We start from the raw sequence: 27265 nt of genomic DNA on the forward strand, positions 1-27265 counted from the left end.
TAACAATGGTTCCCTTATCCATCTCATAATTTGTGAACGGACAGGTGATTTGATTGCTTCAGTACAATCTTTTCTCTTTACTTGCCTGCTCTTTTTAGTTTCTCTAAAGAACTACGTAATGATATCATCTCTCCTAATGTAACGTGTCACCCAGGAGGACATATGCAATGACATAATTCCTGGAGCCACTAATCTGTTGAGCATATTGTCACAGGCAGCTTGAATGGGAGTAGGTTTGAAGTGAGCTTAGGTTGTGCAGAACTAGACTAAAAAAATTACTGGTGAAATGAAGAGGGGGTGGACTCCTGGCTCTTTTATATCAGTGGGAATGTTCCACTGGTGGAGGGCATGGCATTCCCGTACTAGATGGCTGGTTGTGAAAAACACATGTCAAGTAGAACCATTTGTCATGTGCACTGGAAAGACCAGTGCCTGGGCAGCAGTAGCAGGTTGTTAAATTTGACACATTCAAAATGAATTTTGTGGCCTGGCTGCCCTTGAACTCTGGTTTGGTGAGAGTAGCTGTGATAGAGAGTAGCTGTGGTGTCTGGGGAGGCTGTGGGGTCGAGGAAGAAAACATGAAACTGGGATAAGAATTTTGCCTTCCTGGGGAAGAGGGAGAGTGTGGAAGGAAGGGACAGTTAGGGAGTTTGGGATGGACATGTACACCCTGCTACATTTAAAACGGATAACCAACAAGGACCTACTATATAGCACAGGGAACTCTGCTCAGTGTTACGTGGCAACCTGTTATGTGAGAGGTGAGTTTGAAGGAGAATGGATACATGTTTATGTATAGCTGAGTCCCTTTGCTGTCCACCTGAAACGATCACAACGTTGTTAATCAGCTATAGTCCAAAATAAAATTAAAGGTTTTTAAAGAAGATAAAAAGAATTTTGTCTTCTGCAAAGAAAAAAAAGGTTACTTTCAAAGGAATGCATCCAAGGTGTAAGATCTAGAGGAGCTTTCTCTCCTGAAAGAGGGTTCTCTGTCCCACTCCCACCTCTGTTCCCATCTCACACCTGCCTCAATCCTGTTTCCTTAGATTTCATATTATAGGAATAGAAATAGCTCTGGAATTCAAGTGGAGCATTCTGGAGGGACAGTCCTGCTAGTTAATACAGGAACAATCTCTAAATACAGTTAGTCTCACCTTTGAAATGTACTGACATCCTCAAGGATGCTTCAGACTTTCTTGGTGTCTGGAGTAGAGATGACTACTGTGTTTAGAGTATAATGCCCCCTGTGATGTCAGAATGGGGTGTGTGTGTGTGCGCGTGCGTGTGCATGCGTGCGTGTATGCTCCCTTTCCTTCTTTCTTTCCACATCTAAAAAAAGAATCCGGACGTCTTTTAAAGTTTCTGTAGCAAGGAGGTTTGCAGATTACATGTGGATCCATGGTTTGTTTTTTCCCACATGGCGGCCGTAAACTAATGAAAATGCATTTGCATAGCCACGAATGCAGACACACTTGGAGTCTTTCTCTTTCTGTGTGCCCTATTCCTTTTCTCTCTCTTTGTGTCTATGGTTACTGTTAAGCTGACCCCTACAGTCTGGGGCAAATACCGAAACTTGAATCAAGCACTGCTTCTCCATACAGCTGCAGAGGCCTGCTGCTTCAGAGGCTCAGATGATCTGTTTAAGTGAAATTCTTTTTGCCAAGATTGCACACACAAAGGTGAGCCGCGTGGCACTCCAGTGTACTACATTGACTGCTGTTGCTTTGTTTTTTTATGAGAACGGCCTTTTATAAATTTTTGTCTGCCAGGGTTGAACAGTATTGAACGTTATGCTTCGGAAACAATGACAATAGAAAGATAGTCCTTTCTGTTGAGTTTCCCTCCACTCCTCCTAGTTTCTGTGAGAAACTGTTGCTTGCAAAAACTATAGCTAATTAAAAATTGAACTTATTCAGCTGCCCAGAAACCCGAGTGGGGACTGGCAAGGGGCGGGAGGAAGAGCGGACAGGGGCGCCCTATGAGTGACGCCCCCAGCGCCATTCATTCTATCGTCCTTCCCTTCCATTTAACCGTCTTCGCATCGTGGTTCTGTGGGGACCGGCAGGAGAGGGCTTACCCGTTGCCACGAGCTCTGTTTGCAACTGCGAGCCAGCTTCTGCAGAGCGCGGGCCCCGATTGCCCGGGGCCGGCGTGCCCGCGGCCACTCCAGAAACCGGTTCTGGGCTCTGGCCGCGTGTCCTTCCCCTGACATCAGGGTGCCCGCCGCTGTCAGGCAGGCCGGCCGGCGATTGGCTGGGAGGAGGGCAGTAATCCGAACTGCCTTTTGTACTTGGCTAATCAGGGCAGCCGCCTGATTGCAGGTTCCCAGCGGAGGTGCCTGGGTGGTGTCTGACACCTGTGTCTTAGCTCTCGCCTTCGCCTTCCCGGAGCTGCTTCCCCGGGATTCTTTCCGGGCCGGATTCGTGTCTCTATGTCACCTCCCCGCGGCCCCTGAGCCCCCTCGGGCCGCCGGCTTGGCCCCGTGTCATGCTGGACGAAGATGTCCAACAGATAATCAAGGACAGTGGAAATGCCGGCTTAGACTTCCTTAAGGTAAGTCCTTTTTAAACCAGGTATTTCTCGACCGGATTTCTCCATTTAATTCGACATAAATGCTTGTATCGGGCAGGTAAACTAAAGAAGGTCTGGGGAGTTGTTTCAGTTTAGGCTCTTATGGTGAAATTTGTAAGTGATTTGAGTGTCAGATGTGCTGGCAAAATGATACCAAGGCAGAAATAAAGATGTTCATGGTGAGGGGGTGGGTACTTGACAAACCACTGTCACCCTTGCAGGCAGCTGGCACCTCACTGTGCACTCCTTCCTATTTGATGAGGCGCTCCAGTGATGGTAGAATAAAGTAACTTTTCATCAAGGCCAACAAATGTATATGCTTGTGCCATAGGCTCCTCCCAACCGTGCAATCCTAGGAGCTATCATTTAATTCTCATTCCCACTTCTTTTTAAAGCTGTCTTTAACTTTTTCCTCTTGTGATAGGAAAGCAGTTTTTCTTTTTAAGGCTTGCTCAGCACGGAGGAGTTAGTGACTTTCACTCCAGCATGGGGTTTGATTGTACTGCTTGGCTCACTTCCCCTCACCTTTATTTTCCAGAGAAAGTCAAATTCTAGACAGAAGGACTTAACTTTGAGTCACAGTGAGATGCTTTGGAATATTAAGCCATGATTCTGATTAAGCTTAAGCTCTGCTATGACTTCATTTTATGTACATTTATGTTGATCGACAGATACTTCGGGGCCATCCTGTCTTCCTCTTGGATTGGTGTCAGCATACTCTTATTGTAGGGTTTAGTAACCCAAGGTTCGTAAAATGACTAGTGGTGTGGACAAACGCTTACACCCTTGCCTGCTTGTTGTGATAAGGAAGAAAATTTTTATTTTTTTTAATGAAAACTTTCTGTATATGGGTGAAGATCCATTTATAAATCCAAAGAGGTTCTGAGGCTACTTTCCCCACCATATTAATTTCAAAGATAGGAGGAAGCTGTTCCCCACTTCTAAATGATTCCATTTAACCAGTAAACAGGAATAGAACAGACAGAGGTGGTGAAAAGCAAGGCGATAAACATTCAGAAACCACGTACTCAAGATCTATGTTAATCATCCTGAAATATGTTTTTTTTCTTTCATTATTTATAGGCAGTCGGAAGTCTCCATCTTTCTCAGCTGTTAGCTAACTATTCTTTATAAAGACATTTTCCTGTAATAAGATCAGTGTATTTGTAATACTAAATATAAATACTAAAAATGCTGCTCTGATGAATAGAAGCATCAGAAATGACATTGCCCATGGGTTGAAATGTGATCATCATGCAAGTCTACAGAATCATTTAAAATATAATGTATGTGCCCCATAGTACAGATGGTTGCTGATGATTGAAAAATCAGATCAGTTGGTAGGTAGATATTAAGTGAATTATAAATATTGAAGGGATTAAAGGACAAGTAAATGTGGAAAGTTAAATAAATACTGAATATTTAGCATTGAGTTCAAGTTCAAAATGCTACCTTCACCTATGAATTACAAACTAGAGAATGTATAAATCAAAGTTGGTTTCCTGGTTTAAGGATAAGTCATTGCTGTATAGGGAGGGATAAATACCATCTCAACCCTAATCACTATCTTAAAAATTTTCACTGTCCATAATAACCTCAGAGTCATAAAAAGAAACAGAAAGGAAGAGAGAGCTAATTTCAAAACCTCTCAGTCAGTTCACTCGTTCAGTCGTGTCCGACTCTTTGCGACCCCATGAACTGCAGCACGTCAGGCCTCCCTGTCCATCACCAACTCTCGGAGTCCACCCAAATCCATGTCCATCGAGTCAGTGATGCCATCCAACCATCTCATCCTCTGTCATCCCCTTCTCCTCCTGCCCTCAATCTTTCCCAGCATCAGGGTCTTTTCAAATGAGTCAACTCTTCGCATCAGGTGGCAAAAGTATTGGAGTTTCAGCTTCAACATCAGTCCTTCTAATGAACACCCAGGACTGATCTCCCTTAGGGTGGACTGGTTGGATTTCCCAGCAGTCCAAGGGACTCTCAAGAGTCTTCTCCAACACCGCAGTTCAAAAGCATCAATTCTTCAGCACTCAGCTTTCTTCACAGTCCAACTCTCATATCCATACATGACCACTGGAAAAACCATAGCCTTGACTAGACGGACCTTTGTTGGCAAAGTAATGTCTCTGCTTTTTAATATGCTATCTAGGTTGGTCATAACTTTCCTTCCAAGGAGTAAGCATCTTTTAATTTCATGGCTGCAGTCACCATCTGCAGTGATTTGGGAGCCCAGAAAAATAAAATCAGCCACTGTTTCCACTGTTTACTCATCTATTTGCCATTAAGTGATGGGACCGGATGCCATGATCTTAGTTTTCTGAATGTTGAGCTTTAAAGCCAACTTTTTCACTCTCCTCTTTTACTTTCATCAAGAGGCTCTTTAATTCTTCTTCACTTTCTGCCATAAAGGTGGTGTCATCTGTATATCTGAGGTTATTGATATTTCTCTCGGCACTCTTGATTCCAGCTTGTTCTTCCTCTAGCCCAGCGTTTCTCATGATGTACTCTGCATATAAGTTAAATAAGCAGGGTGACAATATACAGCCTTGACATACTCCTTTTCCTATTTGGAACCAGTCTGTTGTTCCATATCCAGTTCTAACTGTTGCTTCCTGACCTGCTCTAATTAAAAAGGAAGTAAAGTCACAAAATCTGCATATTTCATATTAGTGTAGAAAACCCTATACCTATTTACAGAGTATAAGCGGACCCCTGAATGTCTAATTTAACACAATGGTTAATAACTAACACACACACACACACACACACACACACACACACACACATATATCATCCCAAGAACAGCATTGTTAGGGTTAGATTGGGACAGGGGATTAAGTATCTTATATTTATTTTTTTCCCCAGTATCTCCTTTCAGGAGCTGTGGAATGACTGCCAGGCTCCCTCGTCCACAGGGGCCATGGGGATGGACCCCTCTAGTGTTCTGGAGGACACACAATGAGGCACAGTAGTGTTGCCTGCCAGACACACTGCGTGTGCCCCAGTGGCTCTGCTCAAGAAAGGGTCAGCTATGCAAATGAAACCGTCCAAGTCAGACTCTGCCCTCCCCTCACCTCTGTCTCTCCTCTCCTTCTTCAAAAGAGTCCCAGATTCCAGCCTTTACCCCAGGCTTTTCTGACTGGGGCGGGTGAGGATGAAGGGCGCTATGAGCTCAGAATCTGAACAACTGGGCCAGACTTCCCTTTGCCGGATGGGCTTCCATCAGTTCAGTTCAGTTCAGTCACTCAGTCGTGTCCGACTCTTTGCAACCCCATGAATCGCAGAACACCAGGCTTCCCTGTCCATCACCAACTCCCGGAGTTCACCATAGCCCTAGACAAATGGAAAAAGTCCTCATCTCCACCCTGCTATAGATGGCTTCATGAAAACGTCCCTGGTTAATAGGAAAGAGGTGCACTTCCTGTTAGGCTGAGCTTCTAAAGGGCATGTTTTGTTTTGTGTTTTTAAACTGTTTCCAGCAATCCTAATGTTCACAACTTGGAGATGAGAGGAAAGCTTTAGGTCAGAACAGATGGGTGATTTTGGAAGGCGGGAACCTAAGCAGTCTCAAGTCGTTTTGTTCCTAGTTGCACAGATTGGATTTAAAAATGAACGTCAGATGATGGTGGCGGTTCGGTGTCTGTGGCCTGTCATCTGATATCATAGGGAGATTGCTCTTAACGAACGTCTGTGAAATGAAACTGGTGGGATGGCTCTGATCTCCCATCAAGTGATCCAGTGACACTGGCATCAGACACTTCGGTAGGACTTTGCTTGTACACTCCAGACCTGGTTTTGTGGCGACAACTCAGGAGATGGAATTTAAATGAGCCCCACCCTGAAAAGCTGTGACTGTTGAGAATCACTTGTTTTTTTCCAAGTTCCAAAGCTCCTTAGTGACCCATGCGGGTACTGGGAGACCTTTTCCACCAAAACCTGTGGTCGGTAATCCATACCAGCCCTTCAGGGGCGGCGGCCCCTAGGATTAGACCCCGAAGTGCCGTCTCTAAGTTCCTTCCTTACCTTCTTCCCTGGCAGCACCGGAGGCTGGTCGTATGATATTTATTCACTGATATTAATGCAGTGATTTCACAGTTGTTTATTAATCAGGTTCATCAGTTCCTCTCTCTGATGCATGTAGGTCAATATCATCATCCCAGTTTGGAAGAGCGAGAAAAGTGATGATGGAGAATGGTTTGTCCAGCAGCACCAAGAAGTTAGTGTGAACGTAGAATCCGCCCCGCTTTGCTTTTCTCCCTTCCTTTCTGTCGGAGGAGAAATCAGGAATGCTTAAGCCTCTTCCTCAGCAACTCTGGAGACTAAAAAGGCTTCAGTCCAAAACTCTGCTGCTCTCAACTGGACCACTATGATGCGGAGGGGTCAGAGGCTTCCCAACAATGAACTGAATTGGGTGTGGAGTGAGCTGCCTGTGCATATGTGTGTGTGTACGTGCACATATGTTTGAATGTCTGCATACTCATGTGCACCCACCTGCTCACCTGAAGGACTCAAAACCTCCAGGGGTGTGTGAGTAAAGTTTGTCCAAAGCCTCCACTGATGGCAGCATCTGTGCTGTGGCCTTTTCCTAGAGAGGCCTGATCATTCATTTATAACAAATCTCAGCCCAGGCCCAGTGGCCAGGGAGGCCGGCCCAGGAGCTGCGGGTGAGCCAGTCTGAAGGCGGCTGGCCCGCATTTGCCTCCGAAAGTATTTCAGGAATGTTAATGGTATGCCTGAGTGGAGGGCTTCAGAGCCCGGAGCTGGGGCTGAGAACTGCTCTGTGGCCATCTGTTGAGGCCCAGGAAGTCTCATAGCAACAGCTTCTCAAGAATGGTGCCCCCCCCTCTTTTTTTTAATTAAAATTAACTAACACAAAACCCAAAAACTGGCTCCACTGCTCAGAAAGACAGAGTTTGAATTCTTTCTACAGAGTGATGAGCTTTTAAGGAAGAAAAGCCCCCACATTCTTAATTCCTGTTCTTTAAATGAGCAATTTGTACTTGGTTTGAGGTCTTAATTTTTTTCTCTCCCCTGGGGTGGAATTCTCTTTTGGAAAAGGGTAGAGGTGAAAACAAGCTTTTAAAGCTGTGGCGAAATCATTGGCAAAACTCTGGTTAAGAAAAAAAAAAGTGGTCAGACTTTTGAGATTTTCCTGGTATTTGTTGCTCTTAGCGATCCTGTCAGCAGCTGCATTTTTTCCCCTCTGTAATAATGTGAGCTTTATAAAACTGGATGTTTAGTGAGTGAAATGAACTTCAGACAAAGACCCTACTTTTACTGTGACAATGTAGGGGCTCCACTAGAAGTCTCTAAAAATCTGTGTAAGAGTAGACTTTGGGAAAAGAGAGAGGAAAGTAATATATATCGCTTTTAGTTTTTCAGTTGGTGGGCTCTCGTTAGCCATTTATAGTAACTGAGTTCCTTCCTCAGGATAGAAGCGCCTATAAAATGTTAAATACCTGAAGCCTAACCAGCAGCTGTGAGTGCAGGAGTGGGCGTTCTAGATGGAGACAAAAGAATTATATCCCATTCTAAATTCTACCCTGTACTGGGCTATTTTAGGAAGGTGCACAACCTGTTAGAGCATAGTTCCTCATCTGCAAATTGGATTTCTGCATTATTAGGAAGGTTAAATATAATCACATAAAAGGAACTCGGGAAATGATCCCCGAATGAATGGCATCTATAATAAGCTGTCATTCTTGCGGTTGTACAACTCTGGGAAAATGTTTTCATGAGAATGAATATATATATACATTTTCAAATCTTTATATATTTAAGCATTTATATTTTCTTTTCTTAATTTTTATTGGAATATACTCGCTTTACAATGTTGTGTTAGTTTCTACTGTACAGCAAAGTGAATCAGCTATATGTGTACATGTGTCCCCTCTTTTTTAATTTATTTCCCATTTAGGTCACTACAGAGCACCGAGGAGAATTCCCTGTGCTCTACAGTAGGTTCTCATTCAGTTCAGTTCAGTTTAGTTGCTCAGTCGTGTCTGATTCTTTGCGACCCTATGAATCACAGCACGCCAGGACTCCCTGTCCATCACCAACTCCCAGAGTTCACTCAAACGCATGTCCATCGAGTCAGTGATGCCACCCAGCCATCTCATCCTCTGTCGTCCCCTTTTCCTCCTGCCCCCAATCCCTCCCAGCATCAGAGTCTTTTCCAATGAGTCAACTCTTCACATGAGGTTCTCATTAGTTATCTATTTTATCCATAAAATCAGTAGTGTATCTATGTCCATCCCAATCTCCCAATTCATTCCACCCTATCCCTTTTCCATTTGGTAGCCATATTTTATTTACATCTGTGTCTCTATTTCTGCTTTGTAAATAAGATCATCTATATCATTTTTCTATATTCCACTGCCGAGGTCCAGCCCTGGCTGATCCAGGGTATTTGAAAGAGAGACGGCTTCGGCGACTAATATGTCTTAAGTATTTATATTTTCATTTAAAAACCTGAAGAGGATATAAATATATATATCCTCAAATCTTGTCAGATAAAATATTTCCTGTAGAGTCAAAAAATATTCTGACAAGTGATTTTTCCTACACATATAGAACTCATGAATATAGTACACATGTGGAGTACTTCTTTACATTTTTGATTGCTAGTATTGTTTGGAAGTATTATTCAGATCTAACATATTGCCCTGATGGTCAAAAATAATGTGACCAACTCTTGGGGAAAGGATGTATACTCTGAGTTTAACTTAGTCTTTCTATGAAAAGCATGACCCCTTACCCTTTCTGTACTGATTGCCTCATGTATAAAATTTAACCAGTAAGTATTTATGCAGTGTCTACCGCATGCCAGCTGTGTTCCACATGCTGGGGGTTTAGGGTTGTGAACAAAAGTAGACAAAAATCCTTGCATACATTCTGGTCAAGACAGACAAACCCCTAAATAACTAGGTTATAAAATAACTGCTATGGAAAAACCTAAAGCAGGGAATATAAGCAGAAGCGATATTGTCATTTTCTGAAGGGTGGTGAGGGAAGGCCTACGAGGAAGGTGATGAAGGAAGACGACATAAGACATGAAGGAGGTGAGAACCTAAGCCTGGGGATGAGCTGGGGAAGAAGATAGAAACCGAGAGAACAGTAAGTGCAAAGGCCCTGGGGGCAGTATAGATGGCATGTGAAAGGAATAACCAGATGAGTGCAGTGGTGGCAAAGATCAGGGCCCTCTATACCACCGCAAAGCATTTGACTTTTTCTCTGAGTGAACCCTACGAGGACTTACTTCACAGAGCTGTCGCAGGGTTTAAATGAAATAACTTGTTTGAAGCGTTAAGTGCCTACCATATAAAAATTCTTCTATAAATGTTAGCCATTGTTCCTTTGTTTATTATTACCACCACCTAGGATTTAAAGATAGGATAATGTGAGCATATAGAAGAGAGTGTTGTTCTGATTAAAGCTGATCATCATTATGAGAATTAAACTCCCACACTCAGCCCCTTAGCTGTCCGATTTTATTATCTAAAAGGGTCCCAATTCTATATCTTCAAACATATGAGGGCTTACTTTTTAAAAACTAGCCTGTTTAAACTATAGCATTATCTCTCTTAGGAAAACACTAAGTTCATACTGTCTAGGGTTAGGTGTCTTTGGATACATTTGGTTTAAGTTTCAGCTACAAAAATCCTGTTGTAATCCACTGAATTCACATGCTCTCGCAATGTACTCATGTTTGAGTTTTGATATGGATCCCTCCTTCAGGCCACAGGATCCCACATGGGGAGGAATTTAGTGCAGATGTAATTAAAACAAGGAATTCATGTCTTTTCCTTCTCCTCTGAGCCTAGAAGCAAGACTGGTTTTCCTGGCTGCTTTGAGAACCCTCTTTCAAAATTATCTTCTTGGACACACCTCTGTGTCTCCTCCTTTGAACTTTTGAAGGGTTTTGGTAGGAACTCAGGTCAAGTAGTGACTAGCTCAGAAACTAGAAGAGAGGGAATCTTCTTCTCCAAGCATTTGAAGGCCATCATTTAGAATCCGGTTATCTTATCCTTGCTCCAGAATCAGGAAAAGTGGTTTTGGGGACAATAAAAGGAAATTCTTGATGGTAACTAGAGATGATGGGTAAAGGAAGAGGCTAAAAATGTGTACCCTCGGCAGTGGGAACATTCCAGTGGAGGTTGGGTAACCAGTGGGCAGAGGGGTTCTCAAGCATTTGGATGGCAGCTTGGTTTCTTAAGTTCTCTTCCAAGTTTGTGATTCTGCTTTCTTTCAAGATATGCTTATTGAAAACTAAATTCTGCAGGGAAAGTCACTGTAAATTTTCTTTAACCAACATCTTAAGGATTCTGAGAGCAAGAAATAGATGATTGTGGAACCTCTGTTCGACTTAGGGGTCAGATGGGTCACCTTCCTGCAGTGGTGACCCTGGTCCTGCAGTGGTGACGCTGGTCCGGGTGCCCCTATTCTCCCAATATCGGCAGTCCTGTGCTCCCGTTTACAGATTCAAATATCAGGGTGTTGTCATATCACTGCTACTTGATGCAGAGTTGCTTAGTCATGATCAGCGGGTAGGAATAGACTATAGCTTGCTTTTCCTTTTGAACAAATACTTGTATGAATTTATATTTTAAATAACTGATGAACATGCACTCCTAAAAAGCCTATGGACAAAGCTACAATTTTAATCCCCATTTATCAAGTTATTAAACAATTGTGATACCAGTTCAGAAACTATTCAAGGTCATATGGTGAGAGAGCAGTTGAGGGAGAGAGTTTGAACCCAGGCAGTCAGCCAGCAGGACCTGCACCCTTAAATCCTATTTGAATGTGCCCCACAACTGCTTTATCTAGTCCTATGAACCTTTTTCATTTGTGGTAGCACTCCTGTTGATTTAGAGGGGAAAAAAAAAAAAGATCTGGCATATCATTACACTTTATTGCCCTCTATGAGGGCAGAGAACAAAACTGTTGATACCTGTGCCTAGAATAGTGCCTGGGGCATGGCGGATACTCAAATATTTGTTGAATAAGTGAGGGAGTGAGGGTGTGACTTGAATAAATAGTAGTAGGGCCATAGAAATGCCTTCTTAATCTCACAGAGGCACAGAGATGTATGTGAATGCAGGATGCCACTTAATGCAAAAACTTTGAAAAGTTGCAAACAGATAAAATTAGAGGTGAGGATATAATAAGGCAGTGTCAACAGCTTCATCTTTTGTTAAGTCTCGTTAATATTTTAATTAATAAGTCCTATCACACTAGAAACAGTACCCCTAAAAGACCTTAAACTAATATTGGCCACATGACAATTAGGGAAGGAGCAAACCAGGGAACCATGAATCCCACTAAGTCAGGATTTTTAAAGTGGGGATTTGGGTACTGAACATTTTAAAACATTTAACACCTGGGGGACTTCCCTGGTGGCCCAGTCTGTAAAGAATCTTCTTGCCAATGCAGATGTGGATTCAATCCATGAGTTGGGAAGATACCCTGGAGAAGGAAATGGTAACCCACTCCAGTATTCTTGCCTGGGAAGTCCCATGGACAGAGAAGCCTGGCAAGCTAAAGTCCATGGTGTCTCAAGACTCGGACACAACTTAGGAACTAAACCACCACCACCATTTAACGGTACATTTAACGAATGGACCCTGAGACTTACAGAGTTATTAAGGGGCAGAGAAAGGAAGCCCCAGTTTGGCCAGTGCTGGTGCCTGGGGGAACATTTGGGTGCAGTAAGGGTAAACCCACTCAGACCAACTCAAATAAAAAGATGTTTTTTTGAAGGGTAGCAGTGAAGCTTGAGGAATCCAATCGCAGCAAACCAGGAACACTTCCAAGTTTAATGTGATGATTAAGTGTGGAGGAGTTGAGAGTCTTAGTGATTTTCCCACCTTGGCATTGCTGGATTTGTGATGTTGGACAAATTCCTCAATGGTTCTGGGCCTTGTTTTACCAATCTTAAAAGTAGAGAATAATTAAAGTATCTATTGATATTTTGTTGGGTTGTTGCATAGATTAAATAAAGTAATACATATAAAGCACTTAGAACACTGCCTGACACATAGTAAGATGTGTGACCACCAGCCTTTATTATGATTCAGCAAGTAGGCAGCTCTTCACTTTCTCCTTGGACTATATAGTCCCTCATTTCAGTTGACTTTGAACATTAGTTCCATTATTCTCCTTTTAGATGGGCTTCCTAATGGATATGGTTCCAGGGTTAACTGAATGGCATAGGATGTCATCAAGGTTCCAGCTCTACCTGTTTCCATTCTACCGTCCTTTGCATGATGATTTTAATCTTCAGGTTCATCCCTCATGATTACAAGATGGCTGCTGTGACTCCAGGCATCATGTCTTTGCATAACGTTGTCCAAAGGCAGGAAGGAGTCCCAGTTTGGTGTATTTTAGCAAAACTGAGGAACATCTTCCCCAAAACTTTCCTACAAACTTTCCTTTGGGTCAGAGCTGATTTGCTAGAGTAGTCCTGACGTGGGAGTCAGAGTACCATGATGAATGTAGATGAAGAATGATTTTTTAAAATAAACTTTTTAAAGTCTTTATTGAATTTGTTGCAATATTGCTTCTGTTTTATGTTTTGGTTCTTTGGCCCCGAGGCATGTGGGATCCTAGCTCCCTGACGAGGGATCAAAGTTACACCCCCTGCATTAGAACGCAAAGTCTTAACCACTGGACCTCCAGGGAAGTCCTGATGAAGAAAGATTTACTTCTTGGGGATGTGGAAGCATCCACCTTTCTGAGCATAGGATCAGAATTATGTTTGTGAGGAATAAGGGGATCATGACCATTAAATAAACAGTCATAAAGACCTGTCTTAGATAAGAGTGTATCCAAGCCCAGCAGCTCAGAATCTTCCCTGAGATTTTATACAGAATCTAAGAGAAGGCAGAGCTTTCTCTTTCTTGAAGTGGCTAATTTGAAAAACATCTACTTCTGCTTCATTGACTACGCCAAAGCCTTTGACTGTATGGATCACAACAAACTGGAAAATTCTTAAAGAGATGAGAATACCAGACCACTTGACCTGCCTGTGGAGAAATCTGAATATTGGTCAAGAAGCAACGTGGAACAATGGACTGGTTCCAAATTGGGAAAGGAGTACGTCAAGGCTGTATATTGTCATCCTGCTTATTTAACTTATATGCAGAGTACACCATGCGAAATGCCAGGCTGGATGAAGCACAAGCTGGATTCAAGACTGCAGGGAGAAATATCAATAACCTCAGATATGCAGATGACACCACCCTTATGGCAGAAAGCAAAGAACTAAAGAACCTTTGGAGGAAAGTGAAAGTGGAGAGTGAAAAAGTTGGCTTAAAACTCAGCATTCAGAAAACTAAGATCATGGCATCTGGTCTCATTACTTCATGGCAAATGGATGGAAAAACAATAGAAACAGTGACAGACTCTATCTTTTTGGGCTCCAAAATCTCTGCAGATGGTGACTGCAGCCATAAAATTAAAAGACACTTCTCCTTGGAAGAAAAGCTATGACCAACCTAGACAGCATATTAAAAATAAGAGACATTACTTTGCCAACAAAAGTCTGTCTAGTCAGGGCTATGGCTTTTCCAGTAGTAATGTATGGATGTGAGAGTCGGACTGTGAAGACAGCTGAGTGCTGAAGAATTGATGCTTTTGAACTGTGGTGTTGGAGAAGACTCGAGAGTCCCTTGGACTGCAAGGAGATCCAACCAGTCCATCCTAAAGGGAATCAGTCCTGAATATTCATTGGAAGGACTGATGCTGAAGCTGAAACTTTGTCCACCTGATGTGAAGAACTGACTCATTGGAAAAGACCATGATGCTGGGAAAGATTGAACACAGGAGGAGAAGGGGATGACAGAGGATGAGATGGTTGGATGGCATCACCAACTGTATGGACATGAGTTTGAGTAGGTGATGGACAGGGAAGCCTGGAGTGCTTCAGTCCATGGGGTCACAGAGTTGGCTACACTGAGTGACTGAACTGATATGGGATGAAGTAAAACTGAAGTTCTCTGCTGCATGCTTACTTTCTGCATCCATATCCACCCTCCTAGCACACACACACAAACACACTGAAGAAGAGTCCTATTTAGTGTAGAGAAAAGTATATATATGAAAAAGAGAAAGAGAAAAACATTGAAATTGAGACAGACAGACAGACACACAGATATACACACATCCAAAAAGATGAGCATAAGGAAGAACCTGAAAATAGTTACAATTCCTGGGACTGTCTCCCTCCTTGACCTTCCCGAGAAATTCCCATTTTTGCTTAAATTTCTCTGTAGGTTCAGTGTCACTTGCAATGACAACCACCAAGTCCACCAAGCATTTCCCCCAACTTCCGGGTGTCTGTCCTCCCATGTCCGCTCGTGTGTGGTGCTCGCTCACCACGCAGCCATGGGCCACATATCCTCCAGCTCTCCAGCTTTCATCACCTTTCTAACTCAGGCCCTGGGCCCTGGGTCCATCTTCCATGGGCAACAACGTGAATGGCTCTGCTTATGGCCAAGGAAGAGCTGGTCCGGCCTCACACCTGCAGCAGGGGCTTGGGCAGGGCCATGCTCCCTTAGAGAAGTTGTGAGCAGGAAGATAATAACACCTCGGAGCAGAACTGTGTGGTATCTGCCCGGTCCTTCTTAAAATGGCTCGCACCCTATTGAAATACATTTTTCACAAATAGAATAGCTAGATTTCAGATATACAAGTACTTTTGACAGACATTTTAAGTCTCCAGGTTCTGCTTCCTGTGGTCTGGCTTGAATAGAGAAGAGAATTCTGGACTTGTGTCAGGAAGGGATATATGAGTGGTTTGAGGAGGGTGTGAGCAGGAGAACTGAGCAGAGTCATGCATGAAGTCAGCCTGGCCTGAAGGACAGGCCAAATGGTAGAGCCATACAGGACCCGTGGAGAAGATCCCAAGAAAGGCGGAAATACATGAATCTGAGCCTGTGGTTCAGTGAGCATGGCTAACTATTTTTTATTTTTTGACCATATCATGTGGCACGTGGGATTCTTTTCTTTTTTTTGCCCTCCGACCCGCCCTCAGGTGGGATTCTAGTTCCCTAACAGGGATAGAACCTACGCTGCCTGCAGTGGAAACTTGGAGTCCCAACTGCTGGACTACAAGGGAAGCCCCTCTTTATTTAATTTTTAGTATTTATTTTCACTCACTTTTATTCCAAAAACATCCAAACACTAGAGAAAGTAGAAAGTACCACTAATTCTAATTCCCCTACCCTCCAGCACACCCACCTGCCATCCAGCTGGATGGCTCTTGTTAAGTCTGGGAGTGGAGTGAAGTGAAAAGTTACTCAGTTGTGTCCGACTTTTTGTGACCCTATGGACTGTAGCCCTCTAGGCTCCTCTGTCCTTGGGGTTTTCCAGGCAAGAATACTGAAGTGAGGGGGATCTTCCCAACCCAGGAATCAAACTCAGGTCTCCCGCATTGCAGGCAGATTCTTTACCATCTGAGCCACCAGAGGAGCCCAAAGTCTGGGAAGTGGATATGATAATGATGGTGGAGAATCCAGTAAAAGACATAATAGTGAAAGACAGATGTATTAGTTTACTCCACAGAGAGGACAGGAAGTTGAAATCTAAGATTCTTCTTAATCATAGGTTAATGAAATGATTGCTAAATGAGGTCTGGCTTCTGGTTATTTGAGTAGGGATTATGTAATCTGAGGAAGCAGACTTCCCCTGTAGCCTAATCTCCAAATTGCTGAGGGTCTTACTCGGTGACAAGACTAAGAAAATAAGAGGCATTGTTCATGTGACATTTGGCAGCTCTTGGTCTGCAGTCTCCCAGGCACTGTGCTAGGCTTTCTAGGCACAGAGATCTGAAAGATAGGGTTCTGGCTTCATAGAATGCAGCGTCTACTGGAGGAAATGGATAGGAAAGTCTATCACAGGCACACTAGGACAAAGTTATCCTGGTCGCATAGGATAGGTGAACGCTTCTTGGAAAAGGATAATTGTCTTGATTATCAGAATGGCAAACAGGAGGTAGGTAGAGAGATTTAGTAGGTAGAGGTGTTCTAAACAAAGTAAACTAAGAGGTGCTTGAAAAGACCCTTATGTCAGGGCTGCACGGCTGATCGTGCACTTGTGACCCACAAAAGGGGTGGATAGAGATGGGGTGGGAGCAGGGCTGAAATCCCACCTGGGCTTTGCTCCCTGGAGAAGCTGCACCCCCTGGAGTTGGCAGGGACTTTGTCTAATTTGCACAAGGTGCCTCGTGGGCTGTCTGAATGTATTTGCTGTTTTTTGACTGAAGGACATATGTGAGGACCCTCATAAGTTTTAACAGGACCCTGAAGGTGATGGGAAGCTAATGAAGAATTTAAAAGGTAGATCAGGGGAGATGAAATAATGTCATTTGCAGCAACATGGATGGATCTAGAGATAATCATAGTGAAGTTAGCAGAAAGATAAATATCGTGTGATATCACTTATGCATGGAATCTAAGACAATGATGCAAATGAACTTATATACAAAATGGAAACAGACTGGCAGACCTAAAAAACAAATTGATGCTTACCAAAGGGAAAAGGCAGGGGGAGGGACAAATTGGGAATTTGGGATTAGCAGATACAAACTGCTATATATAAAACAGATAAACAACAAGGACTGACTATATGGTACAGGGAACTATATTCAATATCTTGTAATAATGTATATTGGAAAGGAATATGAAAAATAATATATATATACATATGTATGTGTATATATATGTATACATCATATATACATCATATATATATGACTTCCCTGGTGGCTCAGACAGTAAAGCGTCTGTCTACAATGTGGGAGACCCAGGTTTGAGCCCTGGGTTGGGAAGATCCCCTGGAGAAGGAAATGGCAATCCACTCCAGTACTATTGCCTGGACAATCCCATGGACAGAGGAGCCTGGTAGGCTACAGTCTATGGGGTTGCAAAGAGTCGGACATGACTGAGCGACTTCAGTTTCACATATATATATAACTGAATATAACTGTATCACTTTTCTATATACCTGAAATATTATAAGTCAACTATGTTTTAATTTTTAAAAAATGATAGATGGGGGCAAAATCAGATTTGTGTTTGGGAGGGGCCATTCTGGCTACATTTTGGAGGGTAGTTTTGAAGATGGCAAGTCTAGAGGAATGGAAATTAGTGGGCGAGGACTGGTCCAGGTGAGAAATAGTGAAGGCCTGCACTAAGGCTATGGCAAGGAGAGGGGTGCAAGTGGCGGGATGGGCATCTAGAAGGTAGAACAGGTAGAGCAGGTAGCAGGCTGGCTCTCTGGATGAGGGAGGAGGAGATGGCCAGAATCACTCCTAGCTTTTTAACTTCAGCAGCTCAGCGGAAGGTTCTGGCTTCCCAGCAAAGACTGATAAACTCGAGAACTTTGACACGGTGTGTAGTAAGGTGTTAACAGTTGAGTAACCATAAAAAGTTCCTTATACGAGCCTGTAGTTAAAGATTAAAAAGAAGGCTCTAAGAGTTGCTTTTGCAATTGAGGGAGAACACACTGGTCTTGAGCTGGGTCCCTCCAGAGAATGATCGGGTGGTATCAGAGGACATGGTTCCTCTCGTTTCACATACAGCACAGCCTCCTGCAGTGGATGGTCAGTCTTTACAAGAAAACAATGCCCAGCTGCAGACAGCTAGTTCATCACTTTTATTCTTTCAAGGGGCTTCCCTGGCAGCTCAGATAGAGAAGAATCTGCCTGCAGTGCAGGAGACCTGGGCTCAATCCCTGGATTGGGAAGACCTCCTGGAGAAGGGAATGGCTATCCACTCCAGTATGCTTGCCTGGGGAATCCCACGGACAGAGGAGCCTGGCGGGCTACAGTCCATGGCGTCGCAAAGAGTTGGACATGACTAAGCACACACACGTTCTTTCTAAAGGAAAATGATATAAACCTAGGGTATCTCAAACCCTTTCCCCATTCTTTTTATTTTTTTTTTGTTTTTAATATTTATTTATTTGGCTGCCCAGGTCTTAGTTATAGCATGTGGGATCTTTAGTTGTGCCATGCAAATGCTTAGTGGTGGCATATAAGACCTAGTGTCTTGACCAGGGATTGAACCCAGGCCCTATGCATTGGGAGCCAAGAGTCTTAGCCACTGGACCACCAGGCAAGTCCCTCCCCATTCTTTTGGAGAAAGTATTTTTTGTTCTGTTCCTAAGAGTAGACGGGCAATCAGGGTTCTTTCTGTCTCCCTATGCTTGTCACCATGGGATAATAGCTCAGGCTTTGGAGTTGAATGGTCCTGGGTTTGAATACCAACTCAGTATTTTCTATCACATTGGGCAGGATACTTACCTTTATGAACCTCATCTGTAAAGTGGGGGAAATATGACTCAGCTCACAGAGCTGTTGTGAGGGTTAAGGGGTAATGAACATAAAGCCTGGCAGGCAGCATGCTGGTCACACGTGGTAGAAGTGGCCGTTGTTGCTGCTGCCATCCTTGTTGTTAATGCCAGTGTTCAGACATTGAGAAAAGACACAGTTTGCTTTTACAGACTTTGATTATTCCTTGGGCTGGCATCTGTTAGGTGGTGAATGTATGCAACGTTACCTTCCTAATATTGGCCCAAGGAGAGGAAGGTGCGTGCTACGTGAATCAGAATGGAGGTCCCAGACACCCCTGCTGCTTCCTGAGGTGTCTTGGGAGACGAGGGTGACTACGCTGGGGATAGAGAAGCATACCATTAGTCTATAGGAGCCACTGAAAGAAGGCCGAGCACTGTGTACTTTTGGTTTTCACATGACTGAGATGTTTTTCTAGGATATACAGTCAACTGTGAAGCTACATTTGATATTTTATATTTATTAAATCAATGAAGAATATTTCCTACTAAGCATGTGGTTTTCTCATCCAGTTGCACCCAAAGAAGGTATGCTTCATTTTCCTTATCAAGAAACGGTCTCGATAAGATAGTGATTGTAACTCTGGTCATTGCTCTGGAATGTTCCTGATGGTCGTGCCAGTTTTCATCGCCCGTAGGTGTGATATTTTTATAAATGCTATGCTTTCACAAATTAAAAATGTTTTATGCTGCCCTGTAACTGAAAACAAACAACTACTGTGCTTCTATCTCTCACCTGTAAAAAGGGGAGTGGTGAGAATTCAGGAGTTAACATTGTTACTGTGCCTGGGATAAGAAAGACACATTTAGGTATAAGCTCTTATTGGGCTTCCCTTGTGGCTCAACTGGTAAAGAATCTGCCTGCAATGCGGGATATCTGGGTTCGATCCCTGGGTTGGGAAGATCCCCTGAAGAAGGGAAAAGCTACCCACTCCAGTATTCTGGTCTGGAGAATTCCATGGACTGTATAGTCCATGGGGTCACAAAGAGTCGGACACGACTGAGCGACTTGCACTTCACTTTACTTATTGTTCCTGGGCCTTTCCAGGTGGCGCTAGTGGTAAAGAACCCAGCTGCCAATGCAGGAGACCAAAAGATGCCGCTTCAGTCCCTGGGTCAGGAAGATCCCCTGGAGAAGGGCATGGCAACCCACTCCAGTATTCTCGCCTGGAGAATCCCATGGACAGAGGAGCCTGGCAGGCTACAGTCCATGGGGTTGCAAAGAGTTGGACACGACTGAAGCAACTTAGCACACCCATTTATTATTGTCCTTGATTGTCACCCAATCCCTGTGAAGCAACCATGAGAATCAGAGACTAGGAAAAGTGGAAAGTCTGTCTTTTGTACTACTCTGAAATCTACTATGCCTTTGAGAAAGAAAGGAAAAAGCTTTTTTAAAAGCTACTTTTGTGTATTACTTTATTTATTAAATTTATTCATTCTCTTTTTGGCCACATGGCATGTGGGACTCTAGTTCCCTGACCAGGGATTACACCCACTCCCCCTGAAATGGAAGTGCAGAGTCTTAACCACTGGACCTCCAGGGAAGTCCAAGAGAAGTTTTTAAAATGTTTAAAATGAACCATCCATAATTTGTTTGCTGTGACAGAGAAAGAAGAGAATTTGGTGATAGTCACAAATTTAGCGGTTCTCACCTTGGAGGCGGTTTCTTGCCCACGCCCCCACCCCCAAACCACCCAATCTGGACCTTTAAAGGTCTGGAGGTAGTTTTGGTTGTCACTGTGGGGAAGTTGTGCTGCTGGCTCTAGTGGAGAGAGGTCAGGTCCTACAGTGCCCAGAACAGCCCCCAAACACAGAATTGTCTGGCCTACATGGCACAAGTTGAGAAATCCTGAGTTAAATAATGCTGTTGGGAATATCAGGTGATTATTATCCAATACTGGACTGTCTCTTTCAGGGAGAAATTAGCCTTCCAATTGCTTTCTGAGAACTGAAATTATTTTCTTCTGCCTATATAGGGAAACAACTGCTAATCCTTTTAATAGGTTTAGTCTGGGCTGTCTTTTTTCTACACAACTCTCAAATTATCAGGCACCTTGTTCCAAAAAATCATCAGGCTGGTGGCTTGGAAGATTGTGGGTGGAAAAAAAACAACAACTGGATTAACTGAGTGTTCATTTTTCAACTAGTGAGGTTTAGCCGTCTGTGGTTCTGTGGTGATAAGGGAAGGAGCCGAAGAGGGATGTTGGGTGAGGAAGTGCTATCAGGTTTCAACACTTTTTTTTCAAGGAGAGGGAGGGTTGGCCTTTCCAACTCTTGCCAAGTGTGGAGCCATCCAAGAGTAATCACAGAACTTTCCTTTCGTTCCTTCTCCTCTGTTTTCTTTGATTATCTTAATTTCACAAACTATTTTATCTATTTTTTAATAGTTTTATTTATTTATTTTCAGCTGAGCTTGGTCTTCGCTGCTGTGGGCTTTTTTTCTAGTAGCAGCAAGTGGGGGCTACTCTCCAGTTGCTATATCCTGGCTTCTCATTGCGGTGGCTTCAGAGGGCTCTAGGGTGAGAGGGCTTCAGTTGTTGCAGCTCCCAGGCTCTAGAACACTGGCTCAGTAGCTGTGGCTCACAGGCTTAGGTGCTCCTCGACACGTGGGATCTTCCCAGATCAGGGATCAAACTTGTGTTTCCTGAATTGGCAGGTAGATTTTTTACCACTGAACCACCAGGGAAGCCCATTTTTTACCACTGAACCACCAGGGAAGCCCATTGTTTCACAAACTATTGATTTGAGTACTTTCCAACTCAACTTCTGAGATAAGTGCTGCTCATGATACAAAAAGTCCTCAGTGAGTCTAAGATTAACTCAAAAAAAATTAAAAAGTGCTATAGGAATCATATCATCTCAAAAAGAAAGGGTTGGACAAAGGGCTTTTCCTACCATATTTTATTTTACTCATTTCTAAATTGCAAGATATAAAGTTAATCCACATTTTGCTATGCATTTAACTGTGTTTATTGAAGGCTATAAAATTATATAAATTCATGATAAATGACTGCCACAGCCCTGTGTCAGCTTTCCTGCTTTTGTTCTCTTTCAAAAACTTTTGCTTTGTCTTTGAAAGATTACCTTCTAGTATGTAGGCTTCCTAGTGGCAGTAAATTGGTAAATAGTAAGCAGAAGTAAATTTAATTATAATAAATAAACTCAACCAATGATACAAAATGATTTTTAGGTGGAATCCCTCTTGGTCAGGCTGCAGGAAAGCAAATTACATTTCATGGTGATGAATGTTAGCACATCTTCAGTTATGTCAGTGGAACTCATTGTGCAAATGTGATATGAGTTCAGAGAGAAGACTCTTAGAAAAGATTTATTTATTTACTTATTTGGGTATTAGTTGTGGCATTTCAGATCTAATTCCCCAAGCAGGGATCCAGCCCAGCCTCCCTGCATTGGGAACTCGGAGTCTTAGCCACTGGACCACCAGGGATGTCCCTGGAGAGAAGAATCTTGAGCCAGACTGGCTGGATTCAGATCCTGGCTCTGTCACTGGCTCTGTGTGATTCTCGAACTTTGGACAGATCACTTCTCTTCCAGCACCTCAGTTTCCTTATCTTCACAATGAGGATGATGGTTTTTTCCTCAGAGGGTGATTGTGAGGATTAAATGTGCCAATGCTTGTCACTAGCACAAAGTAAGTGCTTGATAAATGGTAGGGTTTTTTTTTGTTTTTTTCTGAACTTTTTTTATTGGCATGTAGCCTATTGAGACTGATGGATTGGAGCCACTGCAGCTTGCCTAAATCTAATGTGGTGGGAAAGTGCCTAATCTTTCCTCATGTTCCTTGAGACAGTCATCTTTTAAAGACACATATTTTGTAATTAGCAGGACAGAGCTTTATTGATGTATCACCGAATCCTTTGGCTCTCTATGCAGTATGACCATGTGAAATGCTAGAATAAGATCAACAGCTTGGATTCCCAGGCCTCGGATGCATCCTGATCTTCAGGCAACATGGGACACATATTAGAATTTGAGTTTCCAGTTGCCTTGAAAGAGGATGCTTTCAACAATTTTAGCTGGTGTAATACTTGCAGATGACCGTGCTCTAAGGCATGTTGGTATCAAATATATTCTGGCTCTATGTGTGCCAAGTTCCTGACATGTTATATTTATTGTCCCTAAAGCAGGATAGGATCAAAATGCTGTGCATAAACAGGTGGAGATGAGTTCACAGCTTTGGTGGATTTTTTTTTTTTTTTGGCTTCATAAATTTTATTACCAGTGTGTGACAGATACCTTCCCTCCCCAGAATGAATCACATGCTTCCCTGGAGAGATCTGGGAGAGTCTCCCACCATCCCCAGGGAAGAAGTGAGAAAGACAGGTGCTGGGGACAGCGAAGGCTCCGTAGTTCCTCAGCCTACTTTTCCTTCCCTTCTCAACAGAGGACGTTGGTTTTTCCATTTATTTCCTAGAAACATATCTCATTTGCCCTCCTGCATAAAGACACATGACTGCTTTAGAGCCTGATATGTCATTTTGGTACATACTTCCTTATTAGTGAAATAGCTACGTTGCCTGTGTGTTATTCCAGTAAACAGAGGCACTTGATCAGAATGATCTCTCAAAAGCCTAAATTTTCTTCTTAAAATGTTAAAATAAGAACGATTCATCTAAGGAATGCCTTGAACATATTAGAAGTCATTATTTTTCAAGGATTAATGTTAGTAATTGTTGGACAGTCTCTGAAACTTGAAATCATAACCACCTAAAAGCAGTAGTGGGAAGGGAGATGAATAGAATGTAGAAACACTAAAATTGTAAGTTTTATAAGACAGAAGTGATATTATATTCAAAATAAAAGATCTGAGAATTCTGTTCTATTTGCTCTAGATTGAATTTCAAATTAATGACTAAATACTTGAAAGTGTAATGATATGGATTTACTCATCTATAAATTAAAAATATGAACTAGTTGATGTCTCAGATACATTTTGTCTCTAAAATGTCAAAATCAATGTAATGTGGCTTTGGAGTTCAATTCTCCAAGGGCAAAGTAGATACACATTTGATTCAGTGTTCAACAAAGCTTTGCCAATAAACATTAAACTGATTTTGATTTAAGTATCCTCTTCTACAACTGAAACATAGGCTGTAAAAGTCATGTCCCCATGGTGATAAGAGCATCAGTATGAGGGAATGTGTGGCTCTGTTTCATGCTGATTTCAGCAGTGTGGGTGCTGCCGTGGAGGTGATGGTCAGCGTGGCATTATCAGAGTAAACCTTAATTAAAAGCATGAATGGAGCAATGGAGGGCCGAGATTTACTCAGGAAACAACAACGTGTCAGTGACATTCAGCTCAGAAAAGGGGTTTTTGAAGCCCCATTTTATTGCCTGATTATGGGAGAGAATAACTCTCCTTATCCAGTATTCTTGGGCTTCCTTTGTGACTCAGCTGGTAAAGAATCCGCCTGCAATGCAGGAAACCTGGGTTCGTTCTCTGGGTTGGGAAGATCCCCTGGAGAAGGGAAAGGCTACCCACTTCAGTATTCTGGCCTGGAGAATACTGTCCATGGGGTCGCAAAGAGTTGGACACAACTGAGTGACTTTCACTTTATAGAAATTCTAAGAAGACTTTGAAAAATAATGAACACCATAAATTAGATTTGAATTTGATCAGAATCATAGCCTCAAATTCTGTATCTCATTGACTATGAGGCTACCCTGGTGACTCAGTGGTATGCTGGTGGGGCTACCCTGGTGGCTCAGCTGTAAAGAATCCACCTGCCAATGCAGGAGACCCAGGTTCGATTCCCTGGGTTGGGAAGATCCCCTGGAGGAGAAAAGGTCAACCCACTCTAGTATTCTTGCTGGGAAAATCCCCTGGACGGAGGAGCCTGCTGGGCTGCAGGCCATGGAGTCTCAAAAAGTCAGACATGACTGAGCAACTGAGCAGAGCATCCCATTAAACTATTAGTGTGTTGACAGAGAGCAAGTGAGTGTAACCCATCTCTCTAACTTGGTTAAGCAGAAATGATAACAATCTGATATAAGTAGCAAAAGGAAGAAATCATAAGGAAATGGTCAAACAAAACTGCCCACGTGGCTGAGGCATTGTGCAACTCAGCCGAGTGACCCCAGGGAGAAAGCCTAATGGAATTGCTGAAGAAAGGAACAATATATTTTTAGTGGCATAAATCCCAGAGGATAGAAAAAATAAGGAAAGCATGTAGGCTTTTAAATAAATGGGAAATCCTTGTTTTCTGAAGTGTATCTTTAAAGACTGTGCTGTGCTTAGTCACACAGTTGTGTCCAACTCTTTGCGACCCCATGGACTGTAGCCCGCTAAGCTCCTCTGCCCTTGGAATTCTCCTGGCAAGAATACTGGAGTGGGTTGCCATTTCCTCCTCCAGGGGATCTTCCTGACCCAGTGATCGAACCTAGGTCTCCCACGTTACAGGCAGATTCTTTACCATCTGAGCCACCAGGGAAGCCCATCTTTAAAGATATTCAGTGGAAATTCTAATAGCTCCAGTTAAATTTCTTTCTAAAAAATAACAGTTTAGATACAGACTCATTCTTTATCATTTCAGATTTCCAAGAATTTGTCAAGAGGACTATATTAAATGTATTCATTTTGGCCTGTGCTGGGTCTTCGTTGCTACACCCAGGCTTTCTCTAGTAGCAGTGATCAGGGGCTATCTCTAGTTGCAGTGAGAGGATTTCTCCTTGCGGTGGCTTCTCTTGTTTCGGAGCACAGGCACTTGGGCTCTAGGGCTTCAATAGTTGTGGTGCATGGGCTTAGTTGCTCTACAGCATGTGGAATCTTCCTGGACCAGGGATCAAGCCCGTGTCACCTGCAGGCAGATTGGCAGGCGGAGTCTTAACCACTGGACCACCACGGGAGTCCCAAATATTTTTAAGCATCATGCTTTCTACTGACTGCTGCTTACCAGTGTGGTGCAAGATAACTGCTCCTAATCCTCTTATCTGTAAAATGGGGGTAAAAACTTTGCCTGCAGAGTTACCCACATTATTAATTAAATATGTATGCATTAAATTAAATACATAGTATTGGGCTGGGTAGCTGGCAAGAGTCCGATAAACACAGGAAGTGGTTTTGGAATGTTAATCTTTACCCAGAGTCTGACACACTCTGACACAGTGTGAGTGTATTTTACCAAATTAGTTTATTGAGTCTCAATATCAGAAGCTGCAAAAATCAGGGAAACACTCTGTGTGTGTGTGTGTGTGTGTGTGTGTGTGTGTGTTGAAATCTGCTCATAAATATAAAATGTCTTGGGGGAAACAAAGGATGCCACTCAGATATAAATGATTTCTCTTCATTTCCTGCAAGTTTTCTTGATTAAAAAACATCAGTTGCAACATCTCATCATAATCTTATCCATTTCTGTCTTAAGGAATTAAAACTTGATATAAGACATGTTTTGTAGTTTCTCTGAGTCTAGGAGATGAACAGGCTAAACTGGAAATAAACAAAGCCGGGAATCTTGAGCAAGAGAGCAGAGACCTATTCACTCCCACTGCCTGCAGAATTTATGACCTGTAAGTTGTCCTCTAATGAGCGCAGAATGAGAGCATTGCATCTTCTCTTAATTAGTTTGACAGATATTCATTTAAATTTGAAAAGATTCTCAGGCTTGGGATAGCAAAGGAAGGTTCTGAATTCCTTTTGCATCTTAATTCTGTTTTTGTTGTGGTGGCTCTGGGGAATGTCAACATCTGAGACGAATAAAGCCCCCATCTTCATCCGGGGATCCCCACATTTTCTCTTTAGAAATGCCTGCGAACCACCACACTTTTGCTTTGCAGCTGTGAAGTCTAACACAAAGCGCCAGGTTTTGCAAGAATATGTTGGGCTTGGTGTCTATGAGGGGTGGATTTTTCTTTTTCTCTCATGCTTAATAAGGATAGAATTTCAAGGCTGGCCTTAAATAACAAGCTTTACATCAGAATAGGTCACTGGTTTGGGTGTAAGTAATGACATGAAGTACACACCAAAGTTGATGAATTAACTAAACTATGAATTGTTTTTACGCTCAATAGTTAGAGCTGTCATGGATATAAGGTTACCACCAGCCCTTGGTTATCCATGGAAGTGATTAATCAGGAGTCCATATATTCCCTCTCTCTATGTATTTATTAATATAGATATTCCCTTTTATATATACTAATAAATATACATATTATACATATATATACTCCCTTTTGGGCTTCCCTGATGGCTCAGATGGTAAAGAATCTTCCTGCAATGCAGGAGGCCAGGCTTCAATCCCTAAGTCAGGAAGATCTCCTGGAGAAGGGAATGGCAACCCACTCCAGTATTCTTGCCTGGAGAATCCCATGGACAAAG

At 42.8% G+C, this 27265-nt stretch overlaps 1 protein-coding gene across 4 annotated transcripts in view; it reads left to right on the forward strand.

Annotated features, from left to right (window-relative positions):
- SHROOM3 (shroom family member 3) overlaps window positions 1-27265 on the forward strand; it is a 329119-nt gene that overhangs the window by 146472 nt on the left and 155382 nt on the right. For 2 of the 4 annotated variants that reach the window (XM_010806188.4, XM_059887304.1), the window contains exon 1: window positions 2366-2553. The gene's annotated coding sequence lies outside the window, so the exon portion shown is untranslated. 4 annotated transcript variants of the gene reach the window in all.

The sequence above is a fragment of the Bos taurus genome, chromosome 6 (assembly GCF_002263795.3).
Source record: "Bos taurus isolate L1 Dominette 01449 registration number 42190680 breed Hereford chromosome 6, ARS-UCD2.0, whole genome shotgun sequence".
In the NCBI taxonomy this organism is placed as follows: Eukaryota; Metazoa; Chordata; class Mammalia; order Artiodactyla; family Bovidae; genus Bos; species Bos taurus.